Source organism: Terrapene carolina, unplaced genomic scaffold, assembly GCF_002925995.2.
Source record: "Terrapene carolina triunguis isolate 2854851 unplaced genomic scaffold, T_m_triunguis-2.0 Scaffold111, whole genome shotgun sequence".
NCBI lineage: Eukaryota > Metazoa > Chordata > Testudines > Emydidae > Terrapene > Terrapene triunguis.
In genome coordinates this window covers 438,279-460,495 of record NW_020664462.1, presented here as the reverse complement: position 1 = coordinate 460,495, position 22,217 = coordinate 438,279, and the positions used below count along the sequence as shown (strand labels likewise).

Sequence of the window (22,217 nt, the reverse complement as noted above, 5' to 3'; positions counted from 1 at the left end):
GCATTGCTACCCAGTAGGGGTATTAAGTTTGCTCTCAGAACAAACTAAAACATAGGTACTTGTGTCACCTCCCTGTCTGGTGGGAATGAATAGAGTCAATAAGGAACTGTCTGAAAACAAACAGATGAACAAGGAGTCCAGAGACGCAATGCAAGTACCAATGATTCATGGACTGGCACTCTCAGCAGGGAAGCTGAGCAGAGATCTCAGCTCAACAACGAAGGACAGAGGGTTGAGAATAAGAGCTGGCATCTGGAAGAGGCTGGGAGCTCTCTCACCTGAAAAATGACAAAGGAAGAAGTCAGGAGAGAGACAGAGCCTGAAAATGGAGTTCACTACAGCTTGGCTGGTGAACTGCTCTGGACAGACCAGAATGGACTATGTTTTAACCTTTATTTCTCTATGCTAACCTCAGAACTTCCAACATTATCTTTGCTTGTCCCCAATTCTTCCAGGTTAAAAATAGGAAGGGAAGCGGGTTGTACTGTTCCGATCTGAAGTAGATGATGGATGATTTCGTTCTGAGACTGGGAGTAGGACAAAGCTGTTCCTGAAATTCTTTTACAACTCCATAGCATACCCCCTCTGGACAATGTTTAGTGACCTTCTTTTATCAAAGCTATAAGTCAGCTATAGAGTGAAACAATACTTGCCTCTGGAGTGGCCTTCTCATTATTTCAGGTAAAAATCTCCCCCAGTTAGAAATGCTGAATCCCTGACCAGCAAAAATAGACAGATTATTCTTCGATAGTGATACAAGAGTAAGTTTTGACTGGTCCATGCTGAAAAACCTACTGGCGTTATTAAAAAAATGAAGGCTGGGGGACAGTGTGGTAGAAAGACAGAACTGGTGGACTGCCATTGCTGCCTGCCAGTTCTTCCACATCTGGGCAGCTGTCCCTCATCACTCCACAGCCATCTGCTGAGGGGAGGAGAGGCCTGGGAACCAGAAACGGAAGCTGGAAAAAAACCTTGACATGAGGGCATGGTGACCCTCAGCAGTAGTTGGAGACACCAGTCTTGATACTTTCCCAATCTTTTATATGTGGCGAGAAAATCCCCCCCCCCCCCTCTCATACCGCCCTAGGGTTATATAGCTATAGCTTGTCTAGGGCAGCTATAGACCTAAGCACAGTTTCACAGTATTCAGTACACTCTTGAGAGAGAAAATGTGGGGGTTTTATTTTAAATATATTTTACTGTTTGATTCTCTAACCTAGACTGCCAGCCTTCCTCCCTTACCCTTCATGGGGGTTTAACATGTGCACACCTAGAGGAATCAGCCTATGTCAAGAGCTCTGCATGAATACAAAATTTGTATCCGCATCCAATCAGCAAAAGTGATCCATGGATATAAAGTGGCTATCCATGGATCTGCAGGGCTCTACATGTCTCCTGGCTCCGTGTTTTCTGCATTGATCTGCCCTTCTGCACTCTGCAGATGAGCAGACAGTGCTGATTTTATGTATTCATATATGTCCCTTTTAGGAATCTACTTCCATAATCCTCTTTAAAGGGAGGAGAAAAATTGAGCTCAGATAGCTCTGAAAATATTTCCAATGGTTAGGGATCTCTCTGTCCTCAAAGAAACTGCACTTGTTAGTCTCCCATACCCCATATAGGTGTCACAAGAAAGGTAGTGGCCTGGGGCTCAAGGATGCTTTTCCCAGAAGCTCTTCCCCTTTCTACTGCATGAGATCCACATGGACCAAATAAATCTCAGCCTGGGATAAAAGTAGGTACCCTAGAGGGCAGGGACTGTTATACAGGTGGCAGCCAGGGAAAAGACCAGAGCTCAAAGGCCCTTTACCACACTCTGGTGTTGGCAGTAACCGTGCTGTGTCCAAGTCCTTCCATCCGCAACTCACAGCTTCATTGCCGTCATGGAGATAGGAGGCCTGTCTGCCCCGGAGCCAGCTCTTTTCCAGTCCAACCTGCCACCTCTCCTGCCCACAGAAAGGGGACCAAGGCAAACCTGCCCAGACTGGGCTGTGAAGGAAAATGCATTCTAGGCACATAGCTGGCCAAGCACCCAAAAAGACACTCAAGCAGGAGACAGACCTTTCATTTTGCCTCGGGCTGTTCCCAGCCTAGCTTGGTCTCTGAAGCCTGCAGGGGCAGCAGCTGCTGCAACCACCACCAAACAGGAAGCAGAGCTGAGGGAACAAACTCCTCCAAAATCCAATGCAGCCCTGGAACACAACTGGGAATTAGATAAAATATTGAGCCCAATTTTTAGTCTGAAAATTTTGAAATTTTCCTCAGAAGAGCTCTGCAGCAGGGAGGGCTGGGGGGGACTGCCGGCCACTGGGGAGGCAGAGAAAATTAGAGAGACCTTCAGAAGATGGCAGCGGGGGGAATGCCCCAGTGACTTACAGGTCTAATTCTGCCCTCCCTCCCCCCCACACACTCTGCAATCAGGCCACTGAAATACTCATGGTAACAGATCTGTTGACCTTAGCACAAAGAAGAGCTTAAAAGCTAACACCCTTATTTGTGGCAGTGTCAAAAGGTGTTATAAATTAATTGAAAACTAATAAAATATCAACTATGTTTCCTTTCTGCTTGTGCCCCAGAGAGATGGGCTGGCATGTCTTCTAGGACTAAACACTGGAAGGCCCATGTACAAAAAGAAGTTAACCCTGACTGACCAGTGGGTGCATTGGAAAACTACTTTAGAGCTAAGGTAAAATGCTAGAAGGGAAACAGGGACTGGTGGGTAGTAGGTACCTGAGTGAAACTATTCATTCTAAAGGTCTAAATTCTCTCGCTCATCTGCCTCTGCAAAAGAGGGAGAAGACCACAAAACACTAACATCCTAAATTTTAAAGGTTCTGAGCATCTGCAGCTCCTATTGACTTCAACAGAAGATGAGGTTACTGTGCTCTTTTGAGTCAGGCCATAAGCAAATAGACTGATACAACCAAGTGCAAGGAAACTTCCCTGGCCATCTGGCCAGCCAACATGAACTGGGTGCGTGTCGAAGAAAATCAGCCCACAGCAGAGCCATACTTCATTCGTGACCTTTGTGGACAAATGAAAAGCAGTGAGATTTTCATATTGTCAGCCTGATACAGGTGTGTGAGGGAAAGAGTTAGAGAAGAAAAGACAGGGATGGGAAAGAGCCATAGTTGATTTTCCCTGCTGACACTCCGCCCTTCACTTCTAGGAAATACTATGGGAATATTATATCAGTGCACCCCAATGCTCAAGAAGCAGCATGAATATTTGAACTTTTTGCTTTCTAAGCGCTTTACGGATGCTAATTGCCCCAAGATACATTGTGACAACATAAGAAAATACCAGCCTTCAGAATGAATTTCCTTCCTTTGGGCAACTGTGTCACTCTTACTAACAATTTAGTGAGATGTGGCTATAACTGCCCAAGTAAGAAACTGCTACGTTATGCAGATGTAGTCTTTCAGCTGATAAAGAGCCACATTAGTAAACTTTCCTTGAGTTGCAGCATGATGGACTCTGCCAAAGCAGCTTCATCAGGCGTACAAGAATAAACCCTTGCAGGGATTAGGGAATGTAAAGGTGGGGATTAATGGTCTTGGCTGGCCCTCAAAAAAAAAATAAAGCCACACAAAAAATGAGTTCATAGATAATATCTAAAGAAAGCCCCTTACAGAGTAAGTATCTAGCTGCACACATGCCTAAGAGCTTTGAAATGTGGTGCCTGGGGGGGAAAATGACTGGTATGTAATCTCCAAAATCATAAATGTTAACTCCTTTCTTTTCTTTAGGTAAAATGTAAAGGGCCCATCTTCTGCAAAGCCCTTTGTGTTTTAGCTGTTGAACGCCTGATTTACTAACTCTTCTATTCCAGCTCTTCAAAGAAGTCAGAACTGAAGACTGGCTTCCAAATTCTCATTTCACGGGAAGTTTTCTGGATATTACACACTGCAAAAAGGCAGCATCTAATAAGGAATTTATATCATTAATGACCTTTTTATGGGGGAAGTCTCTGGTTTTAACCTGGCAAGGGGCAGGAGACAGAGGGGAGGAGAGCAACGAAAAGTGGGGGGCTTGTTTCTGAAGCTTCTAGCTGTTAATAAAGCACTCTTTCTATGCTACATATCAACTGCTAAGTCACACAGACCAAACAGGCAAGCCAAGCAGCTGTTCCTGTCAGCTGCTTTCCTTTAATAGTACATGTATCAAAAAGGAAAGCAGCTTCCATTGAACTAAAAACAAAGCCAGAGAATAATGCATTAGTCAAAAGCCACGTCTGTAAAGGAGCCACATCGTAATATATTACCGCACTTCCAGTTAAAGTTTCTGCTTTCATCTCTTCATGGGTGTTTTGGAAAGGGGAAAGTTTGGTTACAAAACTTACTTTAGTCTTTTTCTGGCAATATTTTTGCTCAGCTGACATTATGCTAATATTCTCAACTCCTCCCACTTTATCACAAGTCTTGCAATATTTGGTGTTTCTCCTAAAGCCCCAACTCCTTGAGTCATGAGATTACTTCGGAAGCTCAGCTTTCATTTATATAAATATAGTGAGTTTCTACCTTCCTTGGTTGTAGAGAAAAAACTTAGCGATATAAAGACTACAGTCTCAAATTAAAAAAACAAAGACAAAGAAACACAATGTCTCCTGGATTTCTAAGCAAATCATGATTTTGGGGGGGACCCAACAACTATTTTTGAACAACAGGGACTGGTAATACAGCTGTCCAGATTCTTATAGATTAAGGAATTTACAACATTTAAACTTTTTTTTTAAAGTTAAAACCTTTTTCAGGGTGCAGAAACAATTCAAACCTGCCTGAAATGATCTTGCAGGAGCGAGTGGGATTGTTATTCTGTGCCTCTGATCTTTCATTTTAAAGAGGTATAATAAGGAAGTGGTGGATATTACCCACAAGGACTCTGCTAACCCCCAGACGGTCTGTTTTGTAGCCTCTCCTGTTCAACATGTAGACTGAGATGGCTGTAGTTAAGGATCTATGGGATCTACTGGAGCAATACAGTATGCCAGACAAGAAATTCTGCAGCATCTTAATTTAATGTTTTTAAATGATGATTTTCAGACTTAAGTAGAAAAATAAAATCAGCATGGCTGCCTATGTTTTGAAAAATTTCATTTTATGTTGCACCCACATTTTCAGATTTCAACGTGCTGCAGATATTTGTAATGATAAACCATAGAAATGGTCAGTGGGAAAGGCTGGATGTTTGGCAGCTGGGTAGAGGCAGTCAAGGCTTTTGTCGATACACAAAAGTTGCATTGCTTTAACTATATCAGCATAAAGCACCATGCAGGTTGGGGTACCCAAGCACCAGCCACGGACAAACAATTGGCCACATCAAGTTCAGTTTGTAGTCCTTACCTCAGGTTTCTGTTTACTTAACACAGATTGTGGGGGCCCCTCTGGCCTCCACTAGCTTAATGGTCTGGCCCTTTCTTAGCAGGGGGGAGGGGGAAGAGGGGTCCACAGAGCTTGCCCTTCCACTAGCAGCCTTCTGTTACAGCCACAGGAGAGTGTACTCCCAGCCCTCCCATGGTCCCAGTCTCCGTCATGGGGCTGAGCCTTCCTTTATATCCCCTAGTAGGGAATCAGATCCAATCCCTAGATCTTGTCCAGATGAGTCAGATGATGCCAAGAACCTTCCTTTTGGTCTCCTCTCCAGAACAGGGCTGCCTGCTCTTCAGCCCCCCTGGTCCTTAAAGGGGCAGATTGCCTTGTTACACACCTTTATACAATATAACCGCATCTACACTGGGGATTGTATCAATATAACTTTCAGTAAAAAGCACACCCCTAGCTAAAACAGATACACATTACAAAAAAAAAAAAACTAGATTAGGGCATGAAGGGTAATTTGAGACTGACACAGCTGGATGCACAAGTAGTAGCAGCAGCAACCACATTCAACAAGTCCTTTCTTGACCAGTGCAGCCTTGACTGTAGCCTACATCAAGGTTCTTGACCTTGGAGTCGAACAGATGCCAGGGGTTCATGACCACCCTGTCCCTCTCATATGGCTAAATGGGGAGACCTGGAAGGGGCCTGGTATGGGAAAGGTTAAGAACCACCCTGTCCCTCTCATATGGCTAAATGTGGAGCGGGGAGGGGGGGCGGGGGCGGAGGGGCGAGGAGGGGGGAAAGGGACCTGGTATGGGAAAGGTTGAGAACCACTGGTCTACATGTATCACCTGAAGACAATATTAAAGCATCAGCTAGTGCAGAATGCGGTGACCTTTCTGCTAAGCAAAGTGATTTAGAGCAAGCACATTACACAACTGATTGGCGAAATGCAATAACTTCATCTGTTTCCAAGTGCTTATTCAATATGCTGGCTCCAATGTAAGGAGCCCTATGAGATTTCCAGCCTGGCTACCATAAATAGATTCATAGATTCTAGGACTGGAAGGGACCTCGAGAGGTCATCAAGTCCAGTCCCCTGCCCTCATGGCAGGGCCAAATACTGTCTAGACCATCCCTGATAGACATTTTTCTAACCTATTCTTAAATATCTCCAGAGATAGAGATTCCACAACCTCCCTAGGCAATTTATTCCAGTGTTTAACCACCCTGACAGTTAGGAACTTTTTCCTAATGTCCAAGACCTAAAGACCACTTCTCTTCCTATGCAGTTTTGAGACAGCGAAGACATATTTGCAAAGTGCCTAGTCAGGTACTTTTGGACTGGAGGCAGGGTATTTCCAGAGGATTTGCATCTGTAAAACTTGTTCCTTCTAAACTTGATCTTCAGAGCATGGTCCAAGTAACATTTCTACAGAAGCGTCTCTGATTTTGGACTATCAATGAGTAATCACAGCTGATTTGGATGTCACAAAGAGGCAGGCTATTTGTACCATATATTGCAAGTAAATTAAGGTGTTTAATTTATGTCTTTCAACTTGATGCCAGGTGAATAATTAAATAAAAATTAGCTGTTCTAGAAACACCCCATGCTGATGGCCACTGCTGCTTGCATCGTTTGTCAGAGAAAACTATTTACATTTAGGCACAAATATCCTAATTTAAAAATGCAAAGAGACAGCTGGACCTATTTGTTCTTGTAAAAAGTGTTTAAAATCATGCAGCTTGCAACATTTCATGAGCTGCTGGGCACTTGTGGAGGCTGTGAGTAGAACTCAAGTCTCTCTCCAGTCACAACTGCTCTGAAAAATGTCTTCCCAAGAAAGCTGTGAATAAAACATTCTCTTCATGACAAAAAAAGGGGGCATCACCCTTCCACAACATTACTGCTTCAGCACAGACGGGAAGTGGGAGCAATGGTTTAGCTTCAGAGTCAGAGATGAAGTAGAAATAGGAGTCCATTGGGGCACCCTGAAACTATCAAGGATTATACAGCTATCACCTAAAACTCCCACAGTATGTAAACCCTCTTCTCACAGGTTGGAAAAAAAGCTTACCCATGTGTTCCCTTTCCAATATCAATATTGGAAACTAGGACCACAAAGCAAAACAGACCAAATTTCTCTCCCAGCAAGGGGCTTTCTCCCAAGTTAAGATTTACCTCAGCATCCACCGCTGTGTATTCCAGAGTCTGTGTCATATCCAGACCCACACCTGAGGTCACACAAGCAGGCATCTGTGCCAGTACTCACTGACACAGGCAACTCTGTTAGAGATTGAGGTAGTGCCTCCTTTCATAACCCTGCTCAACTGTTCCTTGCATCACAAAAGGGCATTCTGAATGCACTTTCACCTTGAGAAAGCACTAAACTGAACACTAAGTAAACTGAAAGAAAACATGCCAGCTGTAAAATAGTCAAGGTCTTCTGTTCTAGCCTGGGACTTCTAGTTTAATCCCTCTGACTAGTAAGTAAAGACATCTAAATATAACAAACTGTTGCATCTACTCACCACCAGTGTGCTGATTTAATTCTGCCTCTAGCAGGAGAATACGCTTGGAGTGGTCACATGACATTTATTCTTAAAGAGGATCCTGAGGATTTTCCCTTGAGCTAAATCCTGCCATGTGGCTGGCCAAATGCCACAAAGCCTTGGTAGAACTCATCAGTTCTGAAAAGGGAGCAGCATTGTTAGGTGCAGAAGCACTAGCCAGTGATGATAGAAAGTGGTGGGTCATGCAAGAAGGAAAGAGAACCTCCAGAAAACACTACTGCTCCCTCAAAGTGTTAGTGCTGCACTAAGCTCATGGCAGCCTCTGGAACTACCTTGGCAGCCACTTGCTGCTACCCCACCTATTTGGTCAGTCAAAAGGTTGGGCTAGATGAAAGGCCTATAAGAGATGGGGGACCGAGAGAAAACACTGAATACTTTAAAGTAACAGAATCTTACAGAACAGTTCCCATGCTGCACCTAGAAATCTGGAATCAGAACAGAACTCTGGCAGCACAGGCCTGCATTAAATTTTGAATTGTCTTGGCCTGTCAGGAGGGGTTAACTCATCCCAGTCTAGTATAGGTGTAACTCACAAACCTCCTGGGTGTGGTGCTCTGTCCCATCTAGTGGCATGGAGACCACCTGGAGAGAGAGTAATGAGTCTGCTCTAAACCCAAAGGGTACGTCTATACTTACCTCCGGGTCTGGCAGTAAGCAATCGATCTTCTGGGATTGATTTATCGCATCTTGTCTAGACGCGATAAATCGATCCCGGAAGTGCTCGCCGTCGACGCTGGTACTCCTGCTCCGCGAGAGGAGTACGCGCAGTCAACGGGGGAGCCTGCCTGCCGCGTCTGGACCCGCGGTAAGTTCGAACTAAGGTACTTCGACTTCAGCTACGTTATTCACGTAGCTGAAGTTGCGTATCTTAGTTCGAAGTGGGGGGTTAGTGTGGACCAGGCCTTAGCTAAGGGCCACTTGGATTTTACCTCATGCCATAGCGGCTCGTGCACTTAGCTCCAGAGGTCCCAAGTTCGACCCCGCCCACCGATGACCTATTTTTGGTTGCTTTAGAAGTAAAATCTTTTACAGGTAAATTCCTGCCTGCTTGGAACAAGCCCAATATTAGACACTGTTACCATCCAATAGAAATAATATTAGATACACACAGCTACTAATTTAATTTTGTATAAAATTTGCTCTAGGCTTGTGTCTCAGGGAAATATACTAAAAATCAGCAGACAAACAGGAGAAGAATGAATAATTAACATGAAAAGAATTTGCACAGAGCACCACATCCAGAGGATGCATGCAGGTTTCAAGGGCATGCAAGTGGGAAGACCGTTATCTTTTCCATAACTGATGTTCTTCGAGATGTGTTGCTCATGTCCATTCCATATTAGGTGTGTGTGCGCTCGTCACATGCACTGGTGCCGGAAGTTTTTCCCTCAGCAGTATCCATAGGGGATCAGCTCTGGCGCCCCCTGGAGTGGCGCCCACATGGCCCAGTATAAGGGTCACCGCCGGCTCCCCCCACCCTCAGTTCCTTCTTGCCAGAAATTCCAACAGTGGGGAAGGAGGGCGGGTCATGGAATGGACATGAGCAACACATCTTGAAGAACACCAGTTACGGGAAAGGTAACTGTCTTTTCTTCTTCAAGTGCTTGCTCATGTCCATTCCACATTAGGTGACTCCAAAGCAGTACCCCTGGAGGTGGGTAGGAGTTCACGGACGTATAGATTGCAACACAGCTCTGCCGAAACAAGCGTCGTCCCTGGACTGCTGAGTGATGGCATAATGAGCGATAAACATGTGGACAGAGGATCATGTTGCGGCTCTACAGATGTCCTGGATGTGCACCAGGAAGGCCCCTGAAGATGCTTGAGCTCTCGTCGAGTGGGCTCTGACAATCGGTGGCAGTGGAAACCCGCCAGGTCATAACAGGTCCTTATGCACTAGGAGATCCAAATGGAAATCCTCTGAGAGGACACTGGATGACCCTTCATCCTATCTGCTGTAGCGATGAAGAGTTGAATCGATTTACGGAAAAGCTTGGTATATTCTAAGTAAAAAGCCAAGGCCCTCCGGCATCCAGGGCGTGAAGACACCTCTCTTCACTGGTCTTGTGCAGTTTGGGACAGAACACCAGGAGGAAGATGTCCTGGTTCATATGGAAGGTGGAGACCATCTTTGGCAGGAAGGCCGGGTGAGGTGGTAACTGAATCTTATCTTTGTAGAAGACCGTGTATGACGGTTCTGAGATCAAGACTTTAATTTCAGAAACCCATCTCGCTGACGTTACCGCCACCAGGAATACGACCTTCCACGACAGATGGGAAAGGGAGCAGGAACCCAGCAGTTCAAAGGGCAGGCCAGTGAGCATAGAGAGGACCAAGTTAAGATCCCACTGCAGGATGGGAGCCCATACCTGTGGGAAGAGTCTCTCCAGCCCTGTGATAAATGGTAGCACCCATTTATGGCCAGGTAAGTCAGTCTAGTTGAGGGCTTCCTACTTCCCAGGAAGACCTGTTGGACTTCTTCCGAACAGGTCCGCTCCTCCACGTTCAGCCACGCAGCATCCATGCCAAGAGGTGGAGGGACCCGAGGTTGGGGTGTAAGAACCAACCGTGGTCCTGTGACAGCAGGTCCGGTCGGTTGGGCAGGGGCCAGGGAGGTGCTGCTGACAGGCTCATGGGCGTGCTGAACCAATGCTGGTGAGGCCACATCGGGGCAATCATGATAACCTGCGCCTGGTCTCTCGATCTATGCAGGGCCCTGCTGATGAGTGGAATCGGAGGAAACGCGTACATCAGGCTCCCTGACCATGACAGGAGGAAGGCATCGGAGAGGGAGCCCTTGCTCAGACCCTGTCGAGAACAAAACCGGTGGCATTTCCTGTTCTGTCTTGTAGCGAACAGGTCCACTTGGGGAGTTCCCCACCTTTGGTAGATCATGCAGGCTACCTCTGGATGGAGGGACCACTTGTGGTGAGAGGAGAAGACCCTGCTGAGCTGGTCTCCCAGCATATTCCTGACACCGTGAAGGTGACGAGCTTCCAGGTAGATTTCATGGCTGATTAAGTCCCACAGACGGAGCGCCTTCTGACAGAGCCAATGAGCACGCTCCCCCTTGCCTGTTAATGTAGAACATCGAGGCTGTATTGTCCATCAGGACTCGCACCACCTTGCCCGACAGGTGTGGCAAGAAGACTCCGCACGCCAGCCAGACTACTCGAAGCTCTTTGACATTTATATGTAACCGCGCCTCCTCCAAGGACCACATCCCCGTGTCCGGAGGTTGCCAAGATGTGCCCCCCAGCCGAGGTCTGAGGCTTCCGACACCAACTCGATGGAGTCAGGAGGCTTGTCAAACAGAACCCCTTCTAGGACTGTCCTGCAGTTGGTCCACCATCTCAGCGAGGTAAGTATCACCTAGGGAATGGTAACGATATTCTCCAGGGGGTCTCGGGACTGGGAATAGACCGTTGCCAGCCATTACTGCAGGGGTCACATCTGGAGCCTGGCATGGTGGACCACGTAAGTGCACGCTGCCATGTAGCCCAACAGGCGCAGACAGACCCTAGCTGTAGTCAGAGGGAACACGGAGACTTCTGCGATGAGGTTCACCATCGTGTGGAACCTTTCCAGTGGCAGGAACGCTCTGGGCAAAAGTTCCTGGTGCGTTTTGGCGTCATCCTGAGGAACCGGGTGAGGGGGCCTCATGATAGCCTCATCCGGCGATGACAATGCCACGGGAACTTCCACTTCCATTGGTGGTCCAGCAGCTTTCTCCCTTGAGTCCTCCTGGACCTGCGGCATCTTACCCCCCGAAGACTCAAGCACTGCAGGGGGATGGGATACTGAGGCCGCTGGCCTCTCTGAGGCTCCAGACACTGATCGGGCAGCCTGGGAAGATTGGGTGAACCCCCAAGGGTTCCACAGATACCATGGCGCCGGCCACTACGCCTGGGGCAATGGGACAGGTTTTGGTGCCAATAATGTAGTCAGCACCGCTAGTACTGGCTCTTCTCCCAAAGTCAGGGAACCTCGCTCCGAGCCGCGACCTCCTTCTTGGAGACAGGCGATGATGGCCCAGCGATCGGCAGTCTCTGGTGCCCGATTGGTCCTGGGATCGGTACCAGGCCCTTGAAGACGGTCAGGATCGGTCCCAGAGTTCTTGCTGTGTGGCGTGTGCCTCAGAGGGTCTGCGCCAATCTACTGGCGAAGTATGCCTCAAGTACCTCGATAGGTGCCTGCGGTGCAGGGACTGAAGAGGGCTCTGCTGAGCATGTCTCTCCAGTCCTGAGGCATGACAGCTTCGGGTGGGCGTCGGTACTGCTGAGGTGGGGACACACGCATAGGTCCCAACACAGGTTTTCCCCGAGACCGGGGTACCGCTACAGCCGGTGTGGGCAGCACCAGGAGCGTCAGGATCTCTTGAAAAAAGCGACAAAGAGTCCTGTGGCACCTTACAAACTAACAGACGTATTGGAGCATGAGCTTTCGTGGGTGAATACCCACTTTGTCAGATGACAAAGTGGGTATTCACCCACGAAAGCTTATGCTCCAATATGTCTGTTAGTCTATAAGGTGCCACAGGACACTGTCGCTTTTTACAGATCCAGACTAACACGGCTACCCCTCTGATATAGGATCTCTTGAGCCGCTCAAAGAGCTTTGGGTGTCAATGGCACCTGACGCTGGCTAGGGCCTGCACCGCTATCTGGGGTCGCAGGCAAAGCATGGGATGGGCTGCACCGCTTGACTTGAGCTGGGGCCCGACTTCCCGAAGGGGGTGTTGAGCTGCCTGGCACAGGTAGTGGCTCACCCCCAGCCCTCTCCTTTCCCTTACGGAAGGCAGGAGTCTTCCCCTCCCAACCCTTTTCGGCTTCTTCCCCGGAGCCATGGAGGGGGACCGGTGCCAGCTAGCGGACAGCACCGGCGGAGCACTGCGCATGGAGATGCAGTGCTCGGTGCGGAGTTGGACCGTTGCCCCAGTGCCGGAGCAAGTGCCGACTCCATTAGGAGCGCTTTCAGACAGATATGGCGCTCCTTCTTCGTCCTAGGTTTGAAGGACTTGCAGATACGGCACTTGTCACTGATGTGCCCTTCGCCTAAGCACCTTAGGCAGCTGGTATGTGGATCACTGACGGGCACAGGCCGTTTGCAGCGATCACAGAGCTTAAAGCCTGGGGACTGGGGCATGCCCCAGTCCAGTCCCATTTGGGACTAACGAAAAGTTGAGAACTACTACTAAGGGTAACTAAGAAACTACTAACTGTATACAACTATTTTACAGGTTTTCAAAGTTCACAAGAACAGAGAATGAAACAACTCTAGCCGAAGCAGCAGATGTTTCAGCACCGTCACTGGCAGCAAAAAGGAACTGAGGGTGGGGGGAGCTGGGGGGGCCCCTTACACTGTGCCATGCAGGGGCCACTCCATGGGGCACCAGAGCCGGTCCCCTACGGATACTGCTGAGGGAAAATCTTCCGGCACTGGTGCATGTGGCAAGCACACCCCCCTAATATGGAATGGACATGAGCAAGCACTCGAAGAACAGATATTGGTCTGCAGCATTTTGTCAAAGACCTGGGAATCATTCCCAGATGGTGTTGCCAGTCACTGGCTGTGGTCAGGTTGGAGCATGGGACTAGCCTGAAGGTCAAGAGATGGCACAGTTTTAGTTCAGAAAAATAATTCTTGAGACTAGTTGTTCCCTTGTGCTTGTAACCTGTATGGCTTCTTAATTTAGCTAGTCTGATTTTTTTCTTCCAAAACCAGTTAATGCTAAAGACCAGTTTCCACCTTCCTAAACGCAGACAGGAAGCCAGCAGAGAGGAGGAAGGGAGTAACTGCTGCACTTCAACCACCATTGTATTTACATTTCCGTTCTCTCGACAACAAATACATTTAATTGGGACCAAACATGAACTTGGAAAACAAAGGTTGAGGTTTCTGGAGAGAAAGGGGTGCAAAAGTAGGTTTGGATTCCTTTGCAGTGTTATCAGGTGGGCATTTTGAGAGAATGATTCACTTCCTTGTGGAACTTAAAACTGTAATAGCTAGGGAGTTACTGAATCTCAATGGGCCGCCAAGGTATTGTGTGCTCATAGACACAAGCAGTTTCCCGCTGAAAGGAAAAGGATAAGGGACTGGACATATTATTTTATCCAGTACAATGCTAATTGGTTAAGTCATTTTTCTTAAAATAAAGGACTTCCACCTATACTTTAGGAAGAGAGATGAACCATTCCTTCCCATATTCTATCAGATTATTTGGCACAGTATTTTAAATATGTACTGTATCATGTACCATTCCAGCAAGCAATCTTAGTCCACTGTTAACTTTTTAATTATTTCCAAAAAAAACAAATTTCCACGTTACTTCCACCAACTTAGACTATTAGACAAAGGTTTAAGAAATCCAGGTTAACTGGCACTAATAGTGAAAAGTGTTTACTTCTTGCATTTCCTCCCAGGTTGGGCGATGAAAATAAACTAGTCTATTTCTAATCAAAAGTGTTCTTTATTACTTAAGATATCTGCCATCCCACCATATCACTTGACTACAAGTGCCACTGAGAAACATCAATATTTCACACTTCTAGAGGAAGCACAGAAGATGGCCAAAAGACCAGTGTGCTTTATATGTTTGCAAAGCCATAAAAGGAGCAAGGGAGAAGGTGTTGGCTTTGAACTGGTCATCCTCTCAAATTTTATTGGTTCTCTAAAGTAAGAGTCCAAGACATTATTTAAAGCCCTGTTTTTACTGGGAATGGCAATGGGAAATGATGTACTAAGACAAAACTGACCAGCCTCCAGTATTAAAGGTGCATAATAAGGCACTTCCTCCCCAACCCCCTCTAACCCTACCTGCCGCCTCTGGCTCAGCTGCTCTTCCGAAAGAAGTGAACTTTACACATCCGGCTATTGGCACTACTCTGGAGCCAATGAGCGTGGGTTAGACCTACCAGGATAAAGTGTTTCAGGAAATGCTTTTAACTGCCGAACAAGCTCTTTGGGAAACACCTGCTTGATTTCCATGTCCTGAAAATTTAACAGCAAGTATCAAAAGGGGTGATGGCATGGCAAATATTGCCAACACCCTTTGAGCCAGCCTGCCTCAAGTCTACATTACATTTCTAGGTTGCTTTCTATACAAAGAAAAAGAAGGGGGGAGATTGAAAACCCTCTGATCAGTAAGAGATGCAGGTTAAAGAAAAAAGTGTAAGACATTTTGCCCTGATTGTCAATGAGACAACCAAGAAAAATAGTAATATTCCAGACTGACTCCTGACCAGCAAGAAAAATACCCTGATAGGTACAAAGTTGCTTCAATCATTGCTAATCAGAAGTTCGAATGGGAAAAGCTGCAGTCCAGAGGGAGGTGTCAAGACTTCCACATCCTCTGTTCTGAGTTGCTTATATTCCTAAATCCCTGCTTTAGAAAGGTAAGGCCCCACCTTCCACCACCGCTCTCCCTTTAACAATGTCCAGGGCCAGAAACAGAGAGAGAAGCATGAACTGAATTCAGAAGACATCATGACTTCCCATCTCCCTCCCAAGCATGATAAGCCAATGTATTTGGCAATTAGTCAAAGAGCTTTTAAAGAAGAAAACAGCTTAGGGTGGCTTCCCCTTTGTATTATGGCTCTCTGCCAAATAAATCAACTGGCTGTGTTCACAGTAGATTGATTTAAATCAAAGATTTAAAATCACAGATTTAAATCAGTAAGCAGTAACTCTTGTTTTTTTTAAATAATTGATTTTAATCTCGTTTTGTATTTGTACTATTTAGTTATTTTCCTCAAGAAAGGTTGATTCCCATTGGTAACCATCAAAACAAGTTGATTTGCAACTAAACAGCCTTTACATACTAATTTTGGTACTTCTTTTTGCTAACCAAGAAGATATACAGTATCTATACATGTTTATTTAAGCAGTTATATGAATAAATGTAAGTTAAGCTACAGTCTTAATTTTTACATGTTTTAGTTATGTTAGAAAATGGTGAATTGAGCAGTTCTACTTTACTAGGTTTTTTTTTTTAATTTGTGCCACACTATTTGGATGGAAACTGAAATTCAATTAAAAATACAGAGTTTTTGGTTTGTTTTTTAACTAAATAAAATACCTTAAATGTGCTGGATATATATGAAAAGTTTATCAAAACATGTTTTACATTTAAAACTAACTGATTTAGTTAATAAAAGGAAGTATTATCTGTAGTTAGTGAACTGAAATGATTGTTTCTGGTGACCATGTGTTTCAAGATGTTAAAGAACTAGTAGATCTCATTCTCTCACACCTACTTTTTATTCATAGACTATAAGAGGAAAACAAGTTTTCATGCTTTTTTTTAAACTTCCAATTAGTTTCTTAACTTTCAATTAACTAGTCATTGAAATGAACTAGCTGAATAAACTGAAACAAGGAATATAGTCTTTCTATACATGCAGATGATGCTACTGCTGTCAAAAGCTGGTTTGGCACTTCAACAAACTCTAGTTCCAGGTGCTTAGCCAGTGACTTCCACTAGTGCAGTGGTTTGACTTTTTTAAAAACTTGACAAACATGTGCTGCTTAATTTTTTTTAAAAATTAACTGAAATATTTAATTATAGTACATTTAAGCCTTACTATAGGTTGTCAAAATTTCAAATTTAATTTTAAATAGTTTTATTTTTACAAAATGAACATTTAATTTAAATTAAAAAACCTGATTTTTTTATCCACCTTGGCTGTGATACTCAATATTAGATAAAAGCCAGTTTTAGTGATATATCAGGTTATGAGTGGATGCTGGAAAGCTTTACTTGGTTTGACTGTGAATTTATTAGACAAACCTTTCCAACCTCTACACTAGTAGCTGGTTAAGAGCCTCCAAGAAAGAGGTATTCAAGATAAAGCTTGTGCCACACCTACAGAAGTGGAGACAATTTAAAGATGCAGTTGAGACAACTGAATTTCCCGGGGGAGGGCAGTTTTAACTAGTCATTCCAAGTACAGTGGTTTGCCATTAAAAATCCAACATCTACCATTTAGTACCTCATAGAATTATTTCCTGTTCTAATTCTATATACTAAAGTATCTCAGATATCATTGGGTGTTAACAGTAGGTAGGTATGGACTTTGATGGTGACCTCTTATACTAATTTTGTATGTTTCATGGTTTGTTTGGTATCTGTATCACTATGTGGGTGAAGACAGGAAGAAACACTACATTAGCCAAACACCTCCAAGTCTGAGAAACAGCAGAGGCTTGAAAAAAATGGGTAACATTTTACAATATGAAGGTACTTAGCAATTAAATTAGCCATTGACACATGTATACTCCTACATTACAGCCTATGCCCTTCTCAACACAAATAGGAGTCAATGGTTACAGAATTCTATTTATTCTTAATTATTTGCTAGTATATGCAAAGCACACAGGGTCTCATGAAACAGATATGCTCACCCCCTTAATCATCCCTTGGCTATGTGAGCCAGTGCACCACAATGAAGCAGTCTGGCTATACACCACCTTCAGTTATTCAAGAACAGCGAGTGTGGCATTTGAGCCTAGGGTAGTGACAAGCTCAAGGTTTGTTAATTACTTCATCCAAACATGCTGTCAAGCTAAGTCAGACTCACCTCTTCCCTGCAAAAGAATCGTGTACAACTGGGTCACTCAAACTCTGCATCAGCAGAACAAACAGACGACACAACACGAGACCAGACAGGCTGGGGTAAGGGAGGAAAAAAACTGATAGAAGAAACAGGAAAAGGGAAGAGGTCCAGACTGCCAGACATCACATTCTTTGGGCCACATTTAGATTCTGCTACCTAAAACTGACCAGAGGCAGGTGCCAGAAGCAATAAAGAAGCCTCAAGTCTGAGAATCTGAGCAAAACAAGGAAAACTGAAGATTTTAGGTGGAAGAGGGAAGGATTTCATGTCGTTAAAATGCTTTCAGCGCATATTCATTCTGCAGAGACTTCCATGGGAGGGTCTCACACACAATGCCTAGCATTAGGACTTACAGATTCTGCCAGACTACACTCACCATTTCAGCCCCCATCAGCTGAAGCAGCTGGACCTGCCTGTCCAGCTTTGCTGCTAAACTCCAGCGGGAACCTAAGCAGTCTCCACACACCATATTAGGGCTACGTTTTTCCAGCTGAAGTTTCAGTATGTATGCACCAATGATTCTGCTTCAAAATTTTGTGGATGTCAAATATGCAATATATCTTTAATGAGAGGTGATGCCATACCTTAAAAGCAGATGTTCCTTTTGTGTGTTCTTAATCTCCACAAACGGCTTCTCTGTAAAATAAATGAGTACACAATTAAAAAGGAAGCTAGGGTTATAATCAACTACTTGGATGTCACAGAGACTTTGATCTTTCTCAGGGCTGGCCGGCCCAAATTTTAGTCCATGGCTTTGTACCAACTAATCCACTGGAAATTTTATTAAATTTTAATTTGCTGTTTTCCCATTTCTGTGGCCTGGGATCCTCTCGCTTGCTTTATCCCTCAACGACAACACAAAATAAAGCAGACGTTAGGCTACTAACCCAGCCCTGAACCCTAACTGTAACAGTCTAGGAAGCAAGTTCTACAGTAGCCTCTAATAAAAGGCTAGATAGCACTGTTCAAGTCATTCATAAAAAAGCCAGAAGGAACCATTGAGATCATCTGGTCCAGGGGTTCTCAAACTGGGGGTCAGGACCCCTCAGGGGGTCGCCAGGTTATTACATGGGGGGTCGCGAGCTGTCAACCTCCACCCCAAATCTTGCTTTGCCTCCAGCATTTATAATGGCGTTAAATATATAAAAAAGTGTTTTTAATTTATAAGCGGAGGTCGCACTCAGACTTGCTATGTGAAAGGGGTCACCAGTAAAAAAGTTTGAGAGCCACCGATCTAGTCTGACCTCCTGCATAACACACACCACAGGATTTCACTGAATTAATTCCTGTTTGAACTAGAGCATCTTTGTTAGAAAAACATGCAACGTTGATTTAAAATTGTGTAGTGATGGAGAATCCACCACAATCCTTGGTAAATTATTCCAGTGGTTAATTATCCTCACTGTTAAAAATGTGCACCTCATTTCTAGTCTGAATTTTCTGGCTTCAACTTCCAGCCACTGGATCTTGGTATGGCTTTGTCTGGTAGACTGAAGAGTCCTCTATTATCAAATCCCTTTTCCCCATGTAAGTACTTACAGACTGATCAAATCAGCCCTTAAACTTCTCTTTGTTAACCTAAATAGTTCGAGCTCCCTGAGTATCACTATAAAGCAGGTTTTCCAATTCTTTAATCATTCTCATGGCTTCCCTCTGAACCCTTGCCAATTTATCAACATCCTTCTGGGAAGAATATTTCAGTAGCATCTGCACCAGTGTTATTACAGAGGCCATATAACCTTCTTACACCTACTCAATATTCCGTTTATACATCCAACAATCACATTAACCCTTTTCCCTGCAACACTGCACCATCATCTTATGTTCAGCTGATTATCCACCATAACCCCCAAGTATTTTCAGAGTCACTGCTTCGCAAGGTAGAGTCCCTCTCAGCCAGTATGGATGTCCTGCATTCTTAGTTCCTAGATTTATGACTTCATTTGGCTGCACTGAAACATTGTTTGCTTGTGCCCAAATGATCCAGATAACTCTGTGCCAGAGACCTGTCTTCTTCATTAACCACTTCCCCCTATCTTTGTGTCATCTACAAACTTGGTCACTAATAATTATGTTTTCTACCAGGTCACTGATTAAAATGATTAACAGCAGAATGCCAAGAGTCAATTTCTGCAGGACCCCTCCAGAAACACAGCCGCTCAATGACAATTCCCTGTTTACAGTTACATTTTGAGACTTGTCAGTTAGCCAGTTTTTAATCCATTTAACATGTGCCGTGTTAATTTTGTATCATTCTAGTTTCTTAATCAAAATGTCATACAGAACCAAGTCAAATGCCTTACAGAAGTCTATTACCTCAACACTGTTACCTTTATCAACCAAGCTAGATCTCAGAAGAGATTACATTAGACAAAATCTATTTCCATAAACCCATGTTGATTGGCATTAATTATATTACCCTCCTTTAATTCTTGACCAAGTCCTGTATCAGCTGTTTTATTATTTTGCCAATACATATGCACAAAATATAAATGAAATTGAAAGTGAACAAATTAAAGACAAAACAGCTGCAAGAGACATCACTAAAGGTAAATTGATACTGAAATCTTGTGTCTTCTGGGTCATGCTTCATGTAGAACACAGCATCAGAGTCAGCAACATTTGTTATTTAACATGGCACTCCTGGTGCTTATGACCTATACCAGCCATTCACCAACAACGGTTGCCTTGTGACTATGTGCAGAATAAAACTGATCCAGAGCAATGAAGGATCAGAACATAAGCTGGCAGAAATCAAGTTAGTACAAAGGCACACAAGCAGCATCACTGGCACAACCATAAGAGAACTGAGTGGTGACGTACTCAGGGAGAAGCATCAAGAAAAGTATCACCCTCATGGCTTGTGCACACTACTAGCCAGTACATGTAGAATATTAACATTCATTCTTCAGAAGGAAGGAGTCCTGAAAGACAGGCACCTGGAACTTGAAGAAAGAACAGAGGACTCACAGCAATGTAGTAGCTGACAGGAACCCTCACACACTCACAAAATAGTGTCACAATTTTATCATGATTCGCAGAAAAAATTCTTAGAATCGTAGATCCTGGAATAGTGCCAGTAAGTTAGAGTCTCCACTTTCATTTGAAAAAACAGTATATTTCTAGCCCTCATGATTGCAGAGAAGAGCTTGAATATGTGATCCAAATGTATTCTAAGATTCAAAAGTCAGCATGTACATTAAAAAAAACAAACCAAAATTATGTTTTAAAGTTCCATGATTTTGGGGAACCTGATTATTTTTGAGTACTTGGGGCTGGCAATATTACAGTTATGAACTGATAAATTAGATTGACTAAATCACTGGATTATATCTTGGCCCCATTAAAGTCAATAGGAGCTTTGCCACTGACTTCAATGGAACCAGAATTTCACCCATTTTCTTTGAAAAAGATACATTTGCAGTAATTTCTTGCTGTGAAAATTGCACTGAATGATAGTCTTCAATATACTTCAAATCATCCATCATATTCTGTTCCTTTGCTCTCAGCTGCCCCAAAAGCCCAAATTCTTCCACTGGGGGGAAAAAAGCATTAAAGCTATTTTGTTCTAGGCCAGAGGCTCCCAAACTGTGGCTGATAACTAGGGGTCCAGAGAGAGCTGTCTAGCCAAATGGTGCTGGCTCTCCTTGTTTCCAGCTTAAGCAAACATAAATAGATGTAAAGAAAGAAGATATAGAACAAAAGGAAACAGAGTGTGATCAACACTTAGAAAAGAATGCCTCCCTTAACACATTAAAGAGAGCTAAAAACACTACCTAAGAATGGCCATACTAGGTCAGACCAAAGGTCCATCTGGCCCAGTATCCTGTCTTCCAACAGAGGCCAATGCCAGGTGCCCCAGAGAGAATGAACAGAATAGGTAATCATCAAGTGATCCATCCCCTGTCGCACATTCCCAGCTTCTGGCAAACAGAGGCTAGGGACACCATCCCTGCCCATCTCGGCTAATAGCCATTTATGGACCTATCCTCCATGAATTTATCTAGTTCTTTTTTGAACCCTGTTATAGTCTTGGCCTTCACAACATCCTCTGGCAAGGAGTTCCACAGGCTGACTGTGCGATGTGTGGGGGGGAAAAAAACTTCCTTTTGTTTGTTTTAAACCTGCTGCCTATTAATTTCATTTGTTGGACCCTAGTTCTTGTTTACTCCTTCACATAACTTGCTTATTTACTTTCTCCATACCAGTCATGATTTTATAGACCTCTATCATATCCCCCCAGTCGTCTCTTTTCCAAGCGGAAAAGTCCCAGTCTTATTAATCTCTCCTCAAACAGAAGCCATTCCATACCCCTAATCATTTCTGTTGCCCTTTTCTGAACCTTTTCCAAGTCCAATACATCTTTTTTGAGATGGGGCGATCACAAATGCACTCAGTATTCAAGATGCGGGTGTACCATGGATTTATATAGAGACAATATGATATTTTCTGTCCAAGTCCTTTCCCAGCATTATTTTTCTATGTAAATAATTTCTCAAGTTGCCACAGATATGTAGGACCATTAATGAGAAGGGAAGTGTCCATGTGACAATCTACACCATGAAAATTTTGGGGATGTTTTAGGCAGTTTGATCACTACTCTGCATTATTTCATACCTCTGCACAGCATTTTTTCCACATGCTCACATGCAGGGCTCAAAGTCCTGTAAGCAGGGCCGGCTCTGGCTTTTTTGCCGCCCCAGGCAAAAAA

General features: G+C 44.3%; 1 protein-coding gene across 1 annotated transcript in view; it reads right to left on the bottom strand.

Moving 5' to 3' along the window:
• Positions 1 to 22,217, bottom strand: part of LOC112102497 (titin homolog) — a 176,209-nt gene that overhangs the window by 109,924 nt on the left and 44,068 nt on the right. Inside the window, exon 2 of the mRNA XM_029911616.1 lies at positions 18,091 to 18,142. The gene's annotated coding sequence lies outside the window, so the exon portion shown is untranslated. The remainder of the gene's footprint in view (positions 1 to 18,090; positions 18,143 to 22,217) is intronic.